This window comes from Hakea prostrata, chromosome 6, assembly GCF_041222555.1.
Source record: "Hakea prostrata isolate BN-2017 chromosome 6, UWA_Hpros_2, whole genome shotgun sequence".
NCBI classification, from domain to species: Eukaryota; Viridiplantae; Streptophyta; class Magnoliopsida; order Proteales; family Proteaceae; genus Hakea; species Hakea prostrata.
Window position 1 is genome coordinate 19,888,299 of NC_142605.1, and position 20,328 is coordinate 19,908,626.

The window sequence follows — 20,328 nt, forward strand, 5'->3', positions numbered from 1 at the left end:
TTAATTATATTATATCATGTTTTGTATGGATTTGTCACTGAACCTAGATCTTGCGGTATATCACCCCCACGGGCATTCGGGTATGACCGGATCCGGCTGGGTGGAGTGTGACACATTGCCTTGAGAATCTCAAGGGGTGTAAGGTGTGGTTTGAGCCTATATAAACCCATCCGTTCCTTGCATGTGGTGTGTAATAGAGACACTTTGCCTCTAACTTGGATTATTTGTTACTTATTTTAAAAGTTTCTTCCTTTGAGTTTGTCTAAGTGTTGTGCTCTAGCTTTTGGCTCCTTGAAGGGACTAGAAGAACTACCTCATCTTCTAGTTGGAGGTTGTTTTATCTTGGAGGTGGTGGTACAAAGAACCGTTGGTAGTAGGGTGCATCAATTACCTTAAAGATAGCACTCAAGGTGTGACTCAACCTCAGTGATAGGTGGTTCTTTGATTGCAATATCAATATCTTCGGATTGGCTAAGGATCTTCATCTTTCAATTGTATCGCAATTTCATTTTTGTGTTTTGTAGAATTTGTAATACAATTACCCCATCAAGTTTAAGGTAATTCATTTTTGAAAGATCCAATGGCAAGTCTTGGAGATGGCGACTTCAACAAAGATGAGAACAACAAAATTGAGGTTATTGATGGAGTTAATACTGGAGGAGATCCTTCAAATAATACCATTGAAGGAAACGTTAACAAACAAGGAAATGACACATTCGTTGGCCTAGACGGTATGAAATATCCATTCATTGCTACCCATGATTCAATATCCACCAATGTAATCCCAACAATGATAGATCTTATCCTGGATTTAGGGTAAGATGAGGATTGTCACTTAATTCGACAAAATCGAACAGTTTGGAGGTTAAAACTTCAAACGGTGGAAGCAAATGTTGTTGTTTGCCTTAGCCCAAATTGGGGTGGCATTTGTCTTGACTGAACCCATGCCAGAAAAAAGTAATGATCCTATAAAGGAGGGCAAAATGGTGGCTTGGATTCAAGCGGACTATCAATGCAAGAATCGAATTTTGAATGTATTATCTAATGACTTATACCATGTGTATAGTTCACTAGAATATGTTTATTCGATTTGGGATGCTTTGGTTAAGAAGTATTCTCTTAAAGATGCTGGTTCAAAGAAATACTTGGTGGCTATATAGCTTTCTAAAATTTTCTATGAAAAACAATGACACCATATCAACCCAAATTGATTTATTTCAAATTGTAGTTGGGAAGTTAGCAAAAGAGAAAATGATTCTACTTGAAGAGTTTGTAACCGGTACCTTGATTGAGAAACTTTCACCTTCATGAAAATGGTCCTACCTAAAGATTTTGAACATTATTCTTTATTATTCAAACTGTCGTAACTTCACTACATTTATGCTAGGATTGTTACTTTTTCATAAGACCATTCTACCCCTAGTGTTCCCTACCCTGGATTGTCTTACAACTTACCCGCCTAACTCAAACCCTATACAATAGACTCGTAACATTGCCGACCCCTTATAAGAACCTTGTCCTCAAGGTTTAGAGGCAACCACCCACAAGTTATTGTATAAGAAAAGAAAGCCATCCATAGATGGGGGTATGCAAGATTTTGAGATAATATGAAGTTCTCCAGCTAAAAACCAAGCAAGCCAACTATAGAATGCAAAGATAATAACCAGCACAAAAGATTTTGAGAAGCGGTCAGAAATTTTCGGAATTGGAGCTTTGGCCTTTTGGGTTGATTCAACAAGTCGAATAATCTATGGGAGAGCAGACGCAGATCTAACTCAGGTTGCCTGAACATGTAGCATACCTTTCTCATTTATAGTTCCTCCAATTAATGTATCACCTTTCCTTTTAGCCACTGGCAAGACTTCTCCTATTGTCATGCTTTCATTGACATGACTTAAACCCCATATGACAAATCCATCTACTTTTGTAGCAGACATTACCTTGATGACAACATTTGTCATTATCAATTGACTGTTGATTTTTCGCTCATCTATCACGATTTCCCCAATACCCATTGTGTAGCATTGTTGTCTCAGGTGCAAAATCCATAAGTATAGCAATAGCCTCAAATGTTTGTCCCATGGCTAAAGCCTCCAAACAATTTCCCACTAAAATAAAGGAAAAGAGCATTGATGAGCTTCTCTCAAAGAAATTAGTAGACTTGAACTCCTCCGATGCATCAACTCTTAATAGTGAGTAAACAGAAGAGAAGTGGGTTGTATTGGTTCCAAGTGCAATAAAAGAACTCATAGGGGGAAGAGCAGCAGATTAGAAAGAACACAAAGGAGAGAGAGAAATAGATAGAGGCAAGGAACAATATTCTTCATTATTCAAACTGTTGTAACCTCATTACATTTATACTAGGATTGTTACTATTTCTTAAGACCATTCTACCTCTAGCGTTCCCTACCCTGGTTTGCGTTACAACTCACCTGCCTAACTCAAACCCTATATAACGGACTCTTAATAATAATCTATTTGGAGAAGTGAAACTTGCTAAACAGTGGAATATGGCTAGAGTAGGAACCGACAAATTAGTCTCCTAATAATTAATTGTTGGAGTTGAAAGGCGATAAGTTGGAATAGAAAATAAATGGCTGGCTCTGGCAACCGTTAAGCCAAACTTCTCAGCCATGTCTAAGTCTCCAGCTGACATACCACTAGGCAGTTCCCAATCAAAACAATGTAGCAGTTGTGCAAGAACTAGTTTAGCCACAACAAGGCCCAAATTTAAGCCCGGACACCCTCTACGACCTGCTCCAAATGGTATAAATTTGAAATCACGTCCACAAATATCAACCTCGCTGCCGATGAATCTTTCAGGAAAGAACTCCTCAGCATTTTCTGACCACACCATTGGGTCTCGTTGAATTGCCCATGCATTTATAATCACACGAGATTTCTTGGGTATATGATATCCATTGATGGTTATGTCTTCCATGGACTCATGAGGCACAAGAAATGGAGCAACTGGGTGAAGTCTCATAACTTCCTTCACCACCATGTCCAGGTAGTTCAAGTTCATCAAATTCTCTTCTTCAACTAACCGATCCATGCCTACTTTATCTCTCAATTCTTGTTGAAGTTTTACCAACTTCTTTGGATGCCTTAACAGTTCAGATATGGCCCATTCAACTGTGACAGCTGATGTGTCCATTCCAGCAACAAGCATGTCTAAAATGATTGCTTTAATATTGGTTCGGTCGATCATATAAGGCTGTTCATTCGCTACATTCTGAGCTTCCATGGTGAATGACAACATAACATCAATGAAATCATTCCTATGGTTTTCTAGGCGATCTTTAGCATCTTGTATGTGTTCATTAATAATCTTCTCCAAGAACGCATCAAAGACTTCGCTAGCTGCTTTCATGCGGCGAGCCAATCCCTGTAACAAGGATAATTAATGAGTGTGACAAGAGGTTAGTATTGCATGACAAGAAAAAGTAATGAGATTATTTTGAACAAAAAAAGGTCTAATGAGATTGGTGATCAGGCCATGTTGAAGATGGTTGATCTGCCATGTCCTGAACAATATGTCAACATACAAAAAATAAGATAGTTTATGGGGAAAAGTTTCCTTACTATATTGTGGGAATGATATCTTACATTAATAATGACAAGTTAATACGTGGAAGTGTGCGGTGGGTGTAGTTTTTGTGAAAATGTTTATAAAGGAACTATTTTTGCTACCTTTTATGTAAGATTTCTGTTTTTAGGATGGTAGGAAGTTAAGGTTAAGTTTCCCTTTTCAAAATCGATCTTGATCCACTTTACATGGTTGGGTGAGATTAAAGCTTAAGCATTCAACTATGACCTTAGTCGTCCCGACCTTAATTTTGTCCTTACAGTGTTAGAATGAGACTGAAAAACTAGGCATTCAACATTGACCTTGACCTTGTAGTACTGGTGCAGGACTAAAAAGCTAGACACTCGATCTAAATCTTATAGTGTTGTGGTGGAACTAAAAGTTAGGCACTCAACCTTGCAACTTTCAAATTGACTTTGATCAACTTATATAGTTGCAGTGGTAGAGCCACGTTGGGGCCGGAGGGGGCCATCGCCACGTAGTTTTTTTTAAATTGTAAACATCTATATATGTTTTCCTTATTTCTCTCACTTTACATGTGAAATACTACTATTTGGCCCCTTCCAAAAATAAAAAATAAAGATGATGGGTACAAATGTCATTCTTAATTATTATCTAATGGTTATCATTAAATCTCTAGTTTTAAGGAATAAAATGTTAAATTCTAATTAAAATCTAACTCACGATCCATGAATTTCTCCTATATATTATCTCATATTTTCATTCATATTTATTCCCTCAAAAAACCCCTATTTTTTTTATTTTTTTTTTTTTTTTTTTTTTTTTTTCCTCTCAAAAAATATTGATAGGTTACGGCGAATTTAAAAAAATTCTTTTTTCTTTTTAAAAAAATAATAATTTTTTTTTTTTTTTATAAATTATATATCTCTCTAAACAACAAATAAAATTTTTTTTTAAAAAAAAAAAAAAAATAAAAAAAAAAAAAAAAAAAAAAAAAAAAAAAAAAAAAAATAAAAAAAAAAAAAAAAAAAAAAAAAAAAAAAAAAAAAAAAAAAAAAAAAAAAAAAAAAAAAAATTTATATATATATCATACTACTATAATAAAAGCATGTACTCTACTTTTTTTCGCAAAACTTTTTTTCCTGTCTGTTTTGTCCTTATAATTTTTCTAAATACCAATAATGTTGTACTATTTGTTATTGCTTTAGTTATTTTTATAAGGATAATCTGGACATTGTCTTATGAATTATTATGAATTTATCGTTAATGTATTCTCGATTTCTCTTGACTTCTTTGAATCTCTCTCAAACTCTATCGCTTTATCCTCTCCTTCTCCTTCTCGAACTCTTTCTGAATCTCTCTTTAAATCACGAGTATCTCTTTAACACCTCTCACTCTCACAATCTCAGTCTCTCGCTCGGAATCCTCTCGTTCACGATCTCTCTGAACTCGCTCGGAAACAGAACTCTCTCTGAATCTCTCGCTTGATCTCTCTCGAACCTCTCAATCCCCTCAATCTCTCTCAAAGTCTCTCGGTCTCTCTATCTCTCGCTCCGTCAAGGCTGGTTTGCAGTTTCCTGTTGGAAGAATCGGTCGTTACTTGAAGAAAGGTCGTTACTCTCAGCGTGTTGGAACCGGTGCGCCAGTGTATTTGGCGGTTGTGCTCGAATATCTCGCAGCTGAGGTACTTTTTTTTTGGCATTAACAACGCTGCTTCCCTCACAAAACCAATAAATCAAGAACCCTATTGTGTTCTGCGTGAGGTTTGAAAGTTGCATTATTAGCTAATGGCGTTGTAGGGATTCGTCTTCGGAGCGGTTGGGTCATAGACGATGAAGATGAATGGTTGTGGATATGAAATTTGAGGAGTCGTCATTAACTGGATATCTCGTGAAGAATCTCGAAACACTGTGAGTGATTTCTACTTAATATATGGTGTTCTTTCATCGTTGTTCATCCAAATTTATTTGGGGCTTTCGGAATTGCTTTTGAAAATGGACCATGGACCGTCTCTATTTTCAATTTCTTCTTTAATTGCTCAAATCTTTCCGATTCATGAAGTTTTTCCCCTGTATTTCTTTTCTCTGGTTGGGTATTTGGATAAAGAACATCCAAACCAGATCAGGTTCTTCTTTAATTGCTCAAATCTTTATGATTAGTTTAAGTTTTTCCCCTGTATTTCTTTTCTCTGGTTGGGTATTTGGATAAACAACAACTATGTTTTTCTTCTTTTGGTAAAGGAGCATCTCTGTCTAATCGTATAATAAAATGTCTAAAATATGCATGAGTTGAGAGCAAAGACCTCCGGGACTGGCTTTCTCCCACAGTCCGATGGGTTAATGAAAGCTGGGTTAATGAAAGCTGTGACAGCTGCATGCAAAAATAACCAGTAACTCATTAGCTCCAAGGTCTCTATCATGGCAACTATAATACTTTCTCAAATCTAGCAAGAAAGAAATGGGAGAAGGATGGTTTGGTCCACATTTACCAATCTCAAACTTGTTTCGATTCAAATCCACACCAATAATTTTAGCAGCTCCACCAAGTCTTGCTCCCTCTACAACCTGCCAAAACGAAATATATTGTCTATGTCTATCAACTGAAGCCCTCCTCATTCCATTTACTGTTCTATTAGAGTCTATGGAATATTAGGATTATGAATTTTATTTGTTCCTTTTCGGAATCGATAGGAGTAAGAATCTTTGCAAAACTGTTCTTCTCTTCTTCCTCTTTCCTTCTGTTTTTTCTTGAATTATATCCCTTTTCTTTAGGCTACGGTTGTGGGTATGTATGTATAAGGTGATGTGTTTGAGTGGTTTTAGGATTTTAGGATTTACAAGAGAGAAACGTGAGTGCTTGGGTGGTTAAGGATTTTAGAGACACTTGGGTAGTTTTAGGACTTCTTCTTTTTTTTTTTTTTTTTTTTTTTGTAAACGGTAGTTTTGGGTTTTAAGAGAGAGAAACATGAGAGAGAATGCATGCAGGCCTTCTGACCTTCCATGATGGTAGGATTTTAATAATTGTGACAACTAAATGTGAAATTGGGTATTCATCATGGTTAACTTCTCTCTCCCGTTCATAAGAAAAGACCTAAAATTATATATACAACACATTAAGTGACGTGCATTTGCACGTGCACACTTTTACTAGTATATATATATATATATATATATATATTCTCTCTCAAAAAATTTTTTTTTTATAAATAACTATTTATATTTTTTTTTAAAATATTTTTTTTTTTTTTATCAAATCTAATCATAATCATTGATTTTTTTTTTATTCCTTAAACTTTCTCCTAAAATTTAAATTTCATTTAGAATTTCAGCCATCAATTTTATCATATCTAATCATAAACATTTAATTTTATTTTGGGTAAATATCACTTACCTCCCCTCTTAGCTAGACAAATAGCACTTACACCCCCTCTTAGTTGGATAATATCACTTACCTCCCCTCTTACCTAGCAAATATATCAAACACCTCCCCTCTGTTAACTTTCTCGGTTAAATTTAACTTTTACCGTTAAATCTTTTTCTAAAACCCCAAACTACGCTTGGCTAAAACTATTTTTTATTTCAAACTCTAAATTATTGTAATCACCCAGTTAAAATACTAAATTACTCTCAATTAAAATAATTGTTAAAACCAAAACATCATAGTTAAAACCCAAATTATCTTTCATTATTAAAAGCCCAACATACCCTCCCTTTTTTCAAAAAAAAAAAAATTATCAAACAATTAAAAAAACCAAAAATAGTAGTACGTGTTTAATTTTATCAACATACCTTTTTTTTTCTTCTTTAAATTGCATTTTTAATTTTACTTGATAGTAGTACGTGTTTTTTTAATTGTTTGATAAAAAAAAAAAAAAAAGGGTTGTTGGGCTTTTAATAATTAAAGATAATTTGGTTTTTAACTATGATGTTTTGGTTTTTAATAATTATTTTAATTGAGGGTAATTTAGTATTTGAACTGTTGGGGGTGATTAGGATAATTTAGGATTTAAAATAAAAAAATATAATAGCCAAGGGTAGTTTGGGGTTTTAGAAAAATATTTAACGGTAAAAGTTAAATTTAACCGAAAAAGTTAATAGAGGGGAGGTGTTTGATATATTTGCTAGGTAAGAGGGGAGGTAAGTAATATTATCCAACTAAGAGGGGGTGTAAGTGCTATTTGTCAATCTAAGAGGGGAGGTAAGTGATATTTACCCTTTTATTTTTGAATCCCTAAACTTTCTCATAAAGTTTCAATTCCTACTAATAGCAATTTAAATTTTAAATTTTATTAGTTGGATGTTTAAATTTCTGCCATTAATATTATTATATCTAATCATAATCATTGATTTTTTTAATTAATTTATGATAAATTGGGTGTTTCATCCCATATTTAGTTAATAGAGTTCAAATCTATTTTTTTTTTCTATAATTTCTCCCACAATTTCTTTTTCACCTTTTTCTTTCATGAATTTTTAAAGTTATTCTCCCACAATTTTAGCCCCTATTTTATTTTAAATATATATTTTTTTATAATTTACTCATAATTGTGTTATATATATCTTAGACCAATTAATTTGCCTAAATTTTTACTATAGACCCTACGTCAAAATATAATAAAAGATTTTGTGATGGGGTTCTGCATTGGCCCATGTACATTTGCCTCCCAATGTTCAATCCTGGCTCTACCCTGTATGGTTGGGTGAGATGAAAAATTAAGCATTAAACCTTGACCTTGACTTACTGGTAAGAATGACACTAAAGGAAGTCCCAACACTCCTACTCGCATCAAAAGATGGTTCTCTCGGATTACTAAGGTCAAATATGGGGATGGTCCCTCTAAATATCTTGGTCTTCCCACAGAGTTCGGTGTTCCCAAAAGTGAGGTGTTTAAAGACATTGGTGAGAAAGTTTCTAAGAAAGTTCAAGGCTGGAAGAACAGGTTGCTATCTCAAGCGGGGAGAGAAGTTATGATTAAATCTGTTGCATGCTCTATGTCAACTTATGCAGCTTCCCACTTTTGGCTTCCTGTATCTAGTCATGACACTATTCGGAAAGCCTTGACCAATTTCTATTGGGGTCAAAAAGAACAAGAAAGTAAAGTGCACTGGATCTCTTGGACTAGGTTGTGCCGCTCTAAGGAAAAGGGAGGTTTGGGCTTTAGAGAACCGAGGTTACAAAACCAAGCTTTGTTGGCAAAGGTGGTTTGGAGACTATGGAACAACCCCAACTCATTGTGGTCAAAGATAATGAAGGCTTCTTATTTTCCAAACTGCTCTTTTCTTGAAGCTAAGGTGGGCTCTAAACCATCTTGGGGTTGGAGAAGCATATTGATAGGTAGGGAGTTGATGATGAAGGGGCTATTGTGGGTTGTAGGCAATGGAGCCAACATCAACATTTGGGAGGATAATTGGATCCCCTCAATCCATGGTTTCAAAATCCAATCTCCTAAGCCTGTGGGGTGCAATTTACAAAGGGTGGCCGAACTCATTGACTTTGATAATCACTCATGGAAAAGGACTTGCTTGGAGCAACTATTCAGCCCAGAGGATGTTAAGGCTATAATGAAGATAAAAATTAGCCTTACTCCCCAAGAGGACAAACTGATATGGGGTGGTGATAAGAAAGGAAACTTCTCAGTGAAATCTGCCTATCACCTACTCTCAAATGAAAGGGACTTCAAAGCTAATAGACCAGCCTCTAGTTCTAGAATTCATGAATGGGAATTGGTTAAACCACAGGTATGGAAGAAGGTATGGGACAGCAAATGTCTACCTAAGTTGAAATCCTTTTTGTGGAAAGCTCTAGCTCAAGGCCTAGCTACAGGAGAGAACCTGGTTAAAAGGAAACTACCAATTGATCCTATTTGTAGGAGGTGTGGGTATGATATAGAGACCACAGATCATATTCTTCTTGAGTGCCCATTTGCAAAAGTAGTGTGGTTCGGATGCAAGCTGTCTTATCTCACGCCGGATGCTCAAGAGGTGAAGTTGGCCCAATTTATTGAGCATTGGAGGAAGTTGAAATTCCCTTCAAAAAAGGTAGAAGCTGAAGCCTTTAGTTTGGTCATGTTTGTTTGTTGGAACCTTTGGATCTCTAGGAATGAAATGATTTTTAGAGGAATCTCATGGAACCCAGAGGAGGTGATCTCTAGAGCTGAGAAAGGACATTCGAAATTCTGGAGTTGCAGTGATGGAAATTTGGAGTTTAAAGAGGATACCAGAGAAAAAGCTTGGTCTCTACCACAAGAAGGGTGGTTGAAATTAAATACAGACTTCTCTTGGTTTGAGGATTCTGGGCAAGGAGGTGCAGGTGCCATCTTGCGGGATCACTTGGGCCGAATCATCTGGGCTTGTTCTGATCGAGTGGAGTGTGGGTCGGTACTTGAAGGTGAGGCTTGGGCCTTGAGAATGGGTTTGGAAGAGTTGGTCTATGGGGGCTTCTCCAACATCATTCTCAAAGTGGACTGCAAAGAGCTCGTGGATCTTGCTTATGGGCATGCCCCAGATGACCCTTTCCTTGCTTCTCCTTTGTTAACCGATATCAGAAATTTTATTTGTAGGTCTGATTCCTTTGTTCTTCAGCCCATTTCTAGAGCTGCCAATTGTGTGGCTGATGCTCTAGCCAGGAAGGCCTCATCCTTGGCAAGTAGGGTGATTTGGCCAAATTCCACTACATGGCTCCTAGACTGTGTTGCCCAGGATGTTGTTGGTCCATCTTGCCCCTTTCAATGAAATTACTCTTTACCAAAAAAAAAAGAAAAAGTAGCCACCGTTGAATCGGTCATTGACCACAAAAAACAGTCCGGCATTTTCTCCCTGATGGACTACAGATTTTAACTCCCCTACCCAGTAAAAGATTTAAGTGTTCAACATGGAGAGTAGAAACTTGCCTGAAAATCGAATGAGCCAACGTAGGGAATGTAATCGGCCAAGTTGAAAGCTCCAACAAGCCTTAAAGCTTCTTCGACAACAGGTTTGAAGTGGAATCCATTATGTTTGTTGCCTATCAACATTCGGTAAGTCATGTTCTCTACCACCGAACCCACCTTAGCACTCACATCAACTACTCTCCCTTCAAACTCATCTTTGAGAGATTGAACTAAGAGGATAACTTCCTCTCTCCTCATTTGCTTGAAGGAATCAACTTTGGCAGCGCTGAGTAGCTCTATGGTGCACAATTTGCGAACGTTGCGCCAATATGGACCGTAAGGAGCGAAGGCGATGGCTTTATTTCCGTAAGAGAGGATTTGGGCGGCCATGCTGTAAGGTCGACTGGCGAAGACAAGGTCGTGGGTGTTAAGGAACAACTCGGCTGCTTGAGCAGACGAAACCACCACGGTGGACACCAGGCCGAGCCTGATGTACATGATAGATCCATATTTTCTGGCTAAGTGTTGCAGGGTGTGGTGAGGAAGATCGCCCAGCATCAGAAGATTGCCTAGAACAGGCAACCCTCGTGGACCTGGTGGGAGTCGGTGGTGACCGCCTTATTTTGCTTTTGAAACTTGCCGGAGATGGGCTGTTAAATACCAGAGAACTACGACGACCACCAAGAGAACTGGTACGGTTAAAGGAGACATTGGAGATTGGATGGAAATTAAGAGCAGCAAACAGCCTTGACATATGTTACACAAGGAGATCAATATTAAAATAGGGGACACGCTCGCTTCAAATGAGGGACCTCTCAATTTTTAGTGGGTTTTGCACCTCTCCGCAATGATTGCTTTAAAATTAGATTTCGACCTTCCATTGTATTATATATTTTCACCAAAACCTAAATTTTAGAGGTTAGAGCTTCATGCCGGTTTGCTATATGCGAGGGTTGAACCCATAACCTCTCCACTGAGTATAGATCTTAGCATTTTATCAATTTTTTATTGAAAAAGCTTAGGGTTTTTTTTATCACACATGAAGCTTTCCATAGTCCTGAATTTTTTTTTGAGGGTCATCATTCTTATCAACTAGGGCCCACAGGCTCATGGGGGAGGGGGTTAAAGGGTGTCAGAGGCAGATGTTCGTACCCATGACGTCCTTCAACTTACTGCATCTACATAGGAGGTTGCCACCATTGTAAATGGACGATAAAAGCATAAATTTTAATAAAAATATGAATAATTACTTATGTCTACTTGTATTATACTAAAATTCCATATCAAAGCTTATATTTTATGAAATTACTATTGCCTCTTTATTTAAAACCGTGTTAGGTTATTCTTAGGTTTAATATACAAAAAACCATTTTACCCTTCTTTAAATTCAAGCAATAATGCAAAGAGACTATTTTACCTTTCATTAAAACAAGATATATGTAAAATTATCATTTTACCCTTATTGCTGAGTCATGGAGGAATTACCAGCTCTAGTACCAATTTTATTTTGTAGGAAATTACAAAAGCTAAAGTTTTTACCTATTATTTACCAAAGGTAGAAAGGTAGCTAACCACCCTCAAGGTTATCTTAGGAATTTTAAAAAATTGAAAGGTGTCGTGTCATTAGTTGACAAACAGATCTTAATGGCAAAGGTGCAATAGTAAAAATAGACAAGGTATACTATATATAAGTAATTTAAAAAGTGGAAGATATAAAATTTAAATTAAATTGTACTGCCTTTTTTGTTCTTGGTAGAAAGTTAAACTGTACTGCTAGAGGCAACAATAATAATCCCCAAAAATAATAGTATTGAGACTTGCCTTGAGGGTATGTAACCAAACTGATTGGGAGGGATTTTTATTGAGTCGGGATCACCTCCTCGTCGGGGGAGCACAAAATGCTCCCCTGACGTAAGGATGTCAATTGCGTACCAAAATCGTTTAACCGTACCGAACCGCGCCGTCTAAAACTGCACCGTACCGTACCGTTCAAAATTCGGTACAGTACGTACTGAAACCGAATTTCTTCGGTACGGTTCTGGTTTTAGGTACTCATACCATCGGTACATACTGAAACCGTACCGAATTGGTACCGTACAAAATTAAGGGATATAAATTTTAATTTTACAATTAAAATACTTTACCTTTTCCCTATCCCTAATTTCCTATTTCAATTTTTCGTTTCATTATTCACTTCTCTTCTTAAATTTACTTGTTCTGTCTTTATTAATTATATTTATTTGCTTTATCTATGTTAATTTCAAATTATATTGATTTGTTGATCACAATTTCATTAGGATTTTAATGCCCTAATAACAAAAGTAGCATAAGTTCATTCGTACCAAAATTGTACACATTAGATACCGTGTTTAAACCGTTTTCCCATATCGATTTAATACCGAAACCGTATCGAACCGTTTTTGTAAATACCGAAACCGTAACGTACCATTTAAATTCGGTACGGTACGGTTCTGGTTTTCGGTATTGAAAGTTGGTACCGTACCGAATTACTGAAACCGTACCGATTGACACCCTTACCCTGAAGGCTTTTCAACCACATATTGCAGTGGGATCCACATGTGAAATTAATGATGGCTTTTTCAACCACATATTGCAGTGGGGTCCATAGATGAAATTCATGATTTTTTTTGTTTCAAAATGTTTTATTGTTTTTCACCTGTGGGCCCCACGACAATATGTGGTTGTAAAGCTGTCGGAAGCACAAAGTGCTCTCCCAACCGGGAGATCCCGACTCATTTTTATTTGTGGCAGCCGCTGCTGCCAGTAGTGGACACCCCAGATTTTACCACGTGTATCGGACGGTTGTAATTAAAAGTATAGGGTTTAGTTGTAGATATAACTTCTTCTTTTTTACACTAAAAGTTTTTTAATTTTTTAAATTTGCAAAAAGAAACCCCTGTTACTCTTTCATCTTCAATAAACTATACAGTTTCCTGAACTCTCTCACAGTGCTTTCCCTGCAAATAACCCCACCAACGCCGGTGCCACCGCCACCGCCAGCGCGTGCGCCTGGATCCCCAGCATCATCGTCTAATCGTCCATTCCTTGAAGTACGTACTCTCGCTCAATCGCTACTTCCTTCCATCCCTGTGAGTCTGGAGAGCACTGATCACGGATTTCAGTGCTCGACTGGGTGAGCTCCAATTCACGATCATTATCTCCCTGATCTTTGCCGGGCTCAAAGTGGCTCCGCCCTGGAAAATCTTCTCCACTTGAGGGAAGCTTGTGTTCCTTCACCCCTAAATAGCTGTTCGCTAGCATCCTAAAAGCAGGGAAATCGCATAAAGGAAAGTGTATGTGAACGTCAATCCTTCCAGGTCTAAGAACGGCGGGGTCTGTGATCTTTACTGGTCATGGTGAACACCATCACTCGCTCTTCTCCACAACATGAGAATATCCCATCCATGAAATTCAGAACACCGGATAAACAAACCGCAGCTGATTTCTCGCTCAGGAATCGATCAAGATCCTTGATGACTATAACAGATTTGCTTGTAGTTTGTAAGAGAAGCATCTTCAGATCCTAATCGTTGGATGCTCTGGAGAGATCGACATCATACACGTCGTAACAGAGGAATTTCGCCATGGCGGCTATGAAGGTTGATTTTCCGATACCAAACGGCCCGTAGAGCAGGTAGCTCCTCTTCTAGACGCGGCCATGTCGATGGTAATACTTTTTGGATTCGAAAAACTTCTCGAGATCAAACTTTATTCTACTCTTGAGATCAGAATCCATGGCAACGGTGTCGAAGGTGGACAGATGGTTGAACGGCACGGATTTCCATCTTCCACCGCCACCGCCGGCATTGTAATTCTCTGTTTCAGCAGTGTTGGTGAAGAGCTTGACGTCCTTCTTCCTTTGTTCAATCTCATCAGTTACAGTATGGATGTGTTGCAGGTAGGACGTATTATCTGACGCTTATCTCTCTTTTTAATCTTCACAGCGAACGCGCGAGAAATGTTGGTTCCATTGCTGTTGGTTTCATTCTTCCAGGAGAGACTGGCTCCAAGAAACGTATCAAGTACTGTTTGGTTGGCATCGAACTATAAGACGATGTCATTCGATTTCTTTCTAGCAAATAGGTTCGCATAATCCGAGTCTTCGGTGGAAGCCAAAGAGTAATAGGGGTTTCTTTTTGTAAATTTACAAAATTAAAAAACTTTTAGTATAAAAAAGAAGAAGTTATAGTTACAACCAAAACCCCATACTGGCAGCATCTGGGTCGTCCATTGCTGGCAGCAGCGGCTGCCGCAAATAAAATTCCTTGGTTGAAAGCCCTTAAAAATGCTAATTGAACAATTCTATTGTTTTCTCTGATTTCATGTGTTTGAAGAAAAAAAAATTCATTTTCACCACAAAAAAAAAGGAAAAGAGAACTTGCGTGTTTTATAATTTACCAACCCCTAACTCTCAACCTCAAAATTAATGTCTTTCTCGCAAGAAATCCAATTTGGCGGGCTACATCAATTATGGAAATTTATCAGGTCCATTTCCTTGTCAGAATTACCATCCATTTTCTTGTAGATGTGTGTCATGTGTTTCAATATCACATCAAATAGTTGAAATCTATTTATGAGTCACATCAATCATCTTCCCTATTTAATGTGTTATATTGTGACACATGCCACATATCACAAATAGACCTAAAATATTGGTCCCATCAATTATTGTCTCGTTGAACAAAACGACAAATTTCTCTACGCTACTCCAATTGGCAGATTCCTTATCAAATGTCTCCCTTACGTTGAGCTGTTAAAAATGTGTAAAATTAATGCTTGTTTTTTTTTTTTTTTTTTTTTTTTTTTTTTTTTTGGTAAAGAAACTATCATTCAACAACACAGGAAAGCAAGGCATCAGAATTACATATGTCCGATAGCCAAGAGGTGGAAAGAGGCCAGCTGATCCTCCCTGTAAAGGCAGCAGCCTTCCTTGCCAAAGAGTGTGCCACAAGATTACACTCCCTGGGACTAAAAGAGAAAGAACAAGACAAAAAGTAAGAAGATAAGTGTGTAACATCCTCCACAATAGGTTTCAAACTGACAGGGGTAAGACAAGGATTATGCAGCCAACGAACAACCTCCTGGCAATCACTCTCCACAATAATATAATCAACTCCTTCAGCCGCAGCTGCAAGTAGCCCCTCTCGAATACTTAATACCTCTCCTTCAGACACCGAACCGAAATCTGATTGGATTGAAACGGCAAGAGTGGGCGCCCCTGTGTCTCCACGAAGAACATAACCCAATCCTCCTTTCTTCCCTCTTGTAGCAGCATCTGTGTTGAGCTTACAAAATCCTCTAGGAGGAGCTGTCCATTTCAGATTAGTTCTCTCCAATGTGTAAAATTAATGCTTGACTTCTAAATATGTGTAATTCACGTGTTAATGTTGGAGTCTATTCAAGTCCCCAATGAACTTGGTTTCTAATCAAACTTGGCAAAATCAAGTGACTTTTGTCTTATATGGGAAAGATAGGGTCTCCAATGTTATATGGCATCGTTTACAGGATACTAACCCATTTATGTCTATAGGATCGAAACTTGAGAAAGTGCGGCCATGCTATGGGCCTTGAGCATGGGTCCCACAATTCAACTTGCAAACACTGAGGTGAATGACCCAGATCAAGCAACCGTGTGGAAAGAAGACCGGAGAAGGAAAACGCATCCCCACGGGATGAGAAAATGGATAGTTTGCCTTCAAGACTACACCTATGAGGTGTTTTGTCAAGTAAACTCCACTCCTTCACAGTGGTATTTGATCTCTCGCACACACTCAGACTCATCAACAGGAACTTGGGATCTGCCCACCTCTCCCTGTGGCCCATTACCAGACCACTGATCAACATGCCCTGTCAATATTATCGACCACCCCTTATGTCCAGCTAATAGTAGTTAAAGATTCCTAAAAGAGGCTTATATCACGAGGGTTGGGGGTTAGGTGAAGAGGCTAGAAGAAGTGTTTGGGTTTTAAACTTGGGGATTCAATGTGAGGAATTGACAAGGAAGCATAAGAATAAGGTATATCTCACTATCATCTACCCTTCCATGTTGATTTCTTGGGATTTGGCCATGAACGAATTCATGGGTGAAGCTATTTATGTGGGATTGTGGGTGGAAAACAAAGGGGTGTTCTTCACAAATGGTTTCTTATGTTTCAAGGCCTTATTTTAGGCTACTGCAACTATGGGTGTTTAGTAAGTATGAGGGGGTTTTGGGATTAGAATACAATCTTTCGGTAAAAATGGAACCCAATCTAAGGTAGAGATTAGGGGATTAGTTGACTGATTAAGTAGGGCAAGAAAAAAATGTGGCTCTTTAAGTGATGAACACTCAATGGAAAAGCTACTAGAAATGGGGAAGAATAAGTCCTATTACAAGGTAGTTTCTTCTTACAAGAATGCCTGTCGATATAGTTGGTTGATACTGTAACAACTGGTGGGTATCCCTTGTGTCGACCGGATGTCTTACAATGGGATTAAGCCTGGTTTTAGGAAATTCTATAGCGTTAACGATGTCACTTAAATTACTAACCTATGTATGTCATAATTAGAGTAATTGGTCAACGTTAAGGCATAGCTTTCCGTGTTTGAAACACCAGTTGGATCAGACAAACCTACAAATTGGATGTGGAGGAACTAAATGCTAGTCATAGGATGATCTTTCTATAATTAAATATGCTATAACCATGGTAGGGAGTTTTGGTGAATTCCCCGAAGCTCTGCAAAATTTCGTCGAGTTCAATAGGTACTGAAATAAAAAGGCCACCGAAATAATATTTACCAAAAGTCGCACGAAAATCGTTCAGGCAAATTGGCAAAAAAAAGGCGAAATATGCCGAAACTTCATGGATGCTACCAAAATCTTCATTGGAATCATCGGTAAGCCACCTCCTTCCTTTCTCTCTCTATGCAATGTTCCACTTTTGTGTTTGAGTCGATCGATTGCTGACGATTTTCTCCGACTCAGCCTTTTGAAACGAGACTCATCTTCATCTACTTCCTCAAATTTGTCTTCATCCAATGAATTCTCTATTTGAGTTTATCAATCACGGAAGCTTTTCTTTGGGTTCTTCCTTCAAACATTCTTTTCATCTACTTCATCCGATTCACTTTTCTCCAACGGAGATTTTTGCGAGTGCCATCTCTATTTGAGTCGAACGGTTGCATAAGCTTTCCTTCTCTACATCTAGAGATTCTTCTTTATCTGTTTCCTCCTATTCAATATTGGGTATAAATGGTTGATTATTACACTTCTGAATGTCTTTGGTTATGATTGTGATGGAATGAATTTGAGATCTGAATGCCTAAGTTGTAACCGGGGAATGGGGAATGTAGAATGCCCTTTTGGCGTTTCTACCTTTGGACACCAGTGGAGGTGGTATGAGACGCATTACTATGGTGCCCCATGTCGCTTTCCCTAATTATTGGTTGACATACCTAGGGCATGTCTAGAAGTGTTGGGTTAGGAATACCCTGTTACATGGGGAATGCCCTTTTGGCGTTTCTTTTGGGTTGATTGATGTTTAAACTGTGTATCATCATGTTCTAGTATTATTTTAGAAATTCTTAGTTTAGAACCCAATCTAGAAGCCTTTAGTCTTTCCAAGTCAATTTTGTTTGTACTCAAAGGGTGTTTGTTTGCCCTGGTTGCTCGGGGCAACCAACTCGAGCAACCACCCCCCTGGTCAACTGCCCTAGTCGCCTCAAGCAACCCACTCGACCAACCACTCCCTACAGTGTTTGTTTTTGTTTCTTTTTCAATATAGGACCTCTAGAGTTATTTCTAACCTGGAACCAACATTTATTAGGACTTTTTGAGAAGCATGAACTTACCATTTAAGTGTCTTTTCAAAGTTGCGAATCAATAACAAGGTGAGGACGTTCACTTGCACATAACCATTGTCACTTTCTTATTTGATTTTGAAACTTGCATATTGATATATATGTTGTTGTTATAAGACTTAGGAATGATGATGATCTTCTAAAATTATAGAGTACAAGATGATTGTTTATGATATTGATCTATGGATTAAACTTGAGGCAAATGGACTTGAATTGGATTGTGGATTGTGGATGTTGATTAGAACCTTTTACTTCTTTGTGGGAGGTTGTTGTTTTTGTGACTGTGAATTGGGAAATACCTAGCTTGGTACTCCTGGCTTGGGATATTAGCGGCGGTTGTATGGGACACTGTTCTCTGATGTCCCAAGCACTTTTCACGGTTGTTGTTTGCTATGACTAGGAGGTCTAGAAGAGTATGGTTAGGGTATTGAGTCGAATGACCCGTGGCAGCGGTATTTGGTTGGTGGGCATATAATAGGCTTGGGCTTGTGGGTGCCCAAGAAAGCGAGAAGCATGAGGGGACGCGAGAGCTTCCCGCCCATTATATGTGGATGACCAATAGGGTTAAGGGAATGCATAGTTCGAGAGGGATACGGTTAATCTAGATATGGAAGGATATTAAACCAAAAACGCGAGAAGCATGAAGGGAGGTATCTGGACCTAGAATGACATGATTGAGTAGTTGACTTGCATTGGGTTAGGCTTATCCCTAACACGCACCAGTTCTCATGCCAATGGTGTGGTGAGAGAGTAGTGACCTAAACTGCAACAACCCCCGTATTTCTAACCCGGGATCGTATTACAGGTCTGATAACAGAAGGTCTAGCCAGAATATGTTGAGTATTCAGATTGAAGTCCATGATCCATACCCTGAGTCCATGGATCTAGATTTTGTTGATGAAGAACCTGCTTTACTGGGAATCTGAAGAAGAACCCGCAGAAACCCTGATGGACTGAGAAGTTGGATCACCAGTCGGAGTCAAGATGTATTTGAAGACGTCTGGAATCAAGGTAAGAACACCCCCACATGTGGTATAGGACTAGCTTTGAGTTGGGGATCAACCCTTTGAGCAAAGCACCCAAGTATTGAAAAGTACTAGGGGGCAGTTGCTTAAGGCGGTTGATTGACCAATCAATCGCCCCAAGCAACCGCCAAGTCTACTTGTGGGGTTCAAACCCTAATTTATCCATGTCTTCTATATATAGCCAATCCCGACCATTTTAGTCATTATTATATTTGGGATTACAGATGAGGATAGTTAGGAGGCAAAGAACATGTGTTGGAAGATGAGAGAAGCGTGGTTTGTGAAGTAGATCCAATCCTTCGTCCGTTTTGCGAATCAATTGGAGGTAAGTCGATCTCACAACCTCTAAATTCTTTTCTCATCTCTTTGAATGGTGTGGATCCACCCTCCATGTTTTGGTGGCAAGTTAATTGTGTTGGTTCTATTCCCCATCAATGATCTTGATGAGATCATGTCCGAAAACGGATCCTTGCATCCAAATGAAGGATAGATCTGATTGAAGGAGATGATGAAAATGTTGAACCATTAGAATTCTAGGGTTTTGTTTCGTGCTTGTGTTGTAGGCTCCTTAAGGTCGAAATAAAATAAAGAAAAAAAAAAAAATAAAAAAAAAACCAAAAAAAAAAAAAAAAAATTGTGGGGATAAGGGGGAGGGGGGGGGGAGGGGGGGGGGAACAAAAACACCAAACAAAACGCCGGGGGGGGGTGGGGGGGGGGTTTAGTTAGTTTGTTGGGGGGTTTTTTTTTTTTTTTTTTTTTTTTTAATTTATAATTTTTGTTTTTTTTTGGGGTTGCTTTGTTTTTTTTTTTAATTTGGTGGTTTTTTTTTAAAAAAAAAAATTATTAAAAATAAGTAAGGTTGTTTTTTTTTTTTTATTTTATATTATAAAAAATAAATAATAATTTTTTACGCCCGATTCCCAATATGGGAAATTAGGTCGATACTTAACCCAAGAACCGGTTTTTCCTTAGGTAGTGAACCAGTCGTGATAAAATAGACCAGAAATTAAACTCAAAGAATTTAG

At 38.0% G+C, this 20,328-nt stretch overlaps 2 pseudogenes; both read right to left on the reverse strand.

The window, feature by feature from the left end:
• Positions 1-2,542: 2,542 nt before the first annotated feature.
• LOC149012491 (cytochrome P450 CYP736A12 pseudogene) lies at positions 2,543-10,991 on the reverse strand (annotated as a pseudogene).
• Positions 10,992-13,338: 2,347 nt separating this feature from the next.
• Positions 13,339-16,262, reverse strand: LOC149012492 (AAA-ATPase At2g46620-like; annotated as a pseudogene).
• Positions 16,263-20,328: the final 4,066 nt, after the last annotated feature.